Consider the following 1,916-nt stretch of genomic DNA (forward strand, 5'->3'; position numbering starts at 1 on the left):
CTGTCGGGCAGAGGCCTCGCCGGGTATCAACACGCTGCCGCCGCCGCCGTTTCCTCCTCCAGTTCGACGCCGCCGACCGGGCGACCGTGACGAATCGGCGGCGGCCGAACTCGGACGTATTATTATTATTATGTTTGCATGGAAGGGAGGTTGACGGTGGTGCGGTGAAGTGAGCGGCGTTGACTACGTTCGCGTGTATATGTGTGTGTGGGTCTTGTACAATATCGCCGCAACGTTATGAGGCGCTACGGCGACGACAGACCGAAAGCGATGGTACGCCGCCGTCGTAGGCTCAAAGGCATTTTGGGTTCTCGTGCACGCTAGATCCGGATGGATATTTCTTTCAGTAAAAATGTGCAACGACCGTTGCATTTGCCGCCGTACTTTGGTAATCACCCGTTTCTCCTCATAACCCTAGCACCTTTTATCAATCGACCGGCTCTTTTCACGTTTCCTTCGAGTCAAGATAAATGGTGCTCTTCGGCAATTGAATGACTCTGATAAGGTACAACATACATAATATATCTATGTACAGTGTTTGGAATAAACGTTGATCATGGACGCACACATTCATGCGTTAATTTCACTCGTCTTTTTTTCAAATTGGACGTGAACGTGAACAACGTTTGTATTTTGATGAACTTGGACGCTTAATGTACCTATTTCCGTTTAATAAATATATTATATTTAAAATATATTGATTAGTATTATAATGTTGTATAATAATATTTTCTTATTAAAATTTCTACTATAGAAAAATTTAACGATATTAAATGAACGACCCTATTAGTTTTTTAAAACAACAAGAATGTAAACGAGTTCCTTTTTAAGGACTGAACGAATTAATTTTTTTAGTGAACGTTCCAAACACTGAATACATGTTTACGATATATTTATACTCAACGGGCTGCATAACTGCGCCATGTTGGCATGCGACTACCAATATATTTAACATAGGATGGTCTAGTCCCTTATAACTATGCTCATAACTATTGTATTCATCATTCGTATTTCATCGAGTCCTACGTCATGATACTACAAACTTGTTTGCCAAGGCTTTAGGGGAACCTTCGAATAACTCGCACTGTTCTAATCTCACCGAGAGAGAGAGAGAGATAAAGAGAGAAATAGATAAAGGTGTGAAATTATCTATAGTGGATACTCGATATATTATTACTATTATTATTATTAAGTACGCGGGTGCATATGTATATATTATACGACGGTATACTTATATAAAAAATAATATGCTGTTTTATTCCGTGATTAGTGTAATACTTCGATATTGGTTAACAAACAAGCAACGTCAATGTAATTTTGTTTCCTGCAGAGAATAGAAATCGCATTAACTTGCTCCGTGAAAATAAATACTGGCAATAAAAAATAAACGTTTTTATTCGCAGTGCAATAACGATTTCTCATAATTTCTGTTCCTTTAGCTAAGTACACAATTAATACTTTTTTATTTTATGTTCAATGAAAAGTAGAATTTTTTATACTTTGTGTTTATACCTAACACTTGTTTTAGGTGTTTCGTAACGTTTTCAAACACCAGAACATTTTTACCTATGGGCTATGATATAGTATAGAGCACGCAGGTATGCTATAATTTATTCACATCTATAAAGTAAAAATTGTCGTAAAGTATTTTCAGTAGATGCAGTTCAATAAAAAAGTGAAATGTTCCCACACAAGATATTAAATTTAAAATACAAAAAAATTTATGTGTTGTATACACGTATGTAGGTTACGTAAAAATTATTTTAAAGGACATTCTGACCATTTATATTATATCGTTACGTTAGTCTTATAGAACTACCCGTTCATAGTACAGTGTGGTAAGTATGATAACTGCTACTAAAAAGTAAATGTTTAATGTAGGTATAGGTATTAAATATTAATAGTAGTGGAAATAT

The sequence above is a fragment of the Diuraphis noxia genome, unplaced genomic scaffold (genome assembly GCF_037042655.1).
Source record: "Diuraphis noxia isolate RWA-SAM2 unplaced genomic scaffold, SU_Dnox_SAM2 contig0003, whole genome shotgun sequence".
Classification (NCBI taxonomy): domain Eukaryota; kingdom Metazoa; phylum Arthropoda; class Insecta; order Hemiptera; family Aphididae; genus Diuraphis; species Diuraphis noxia.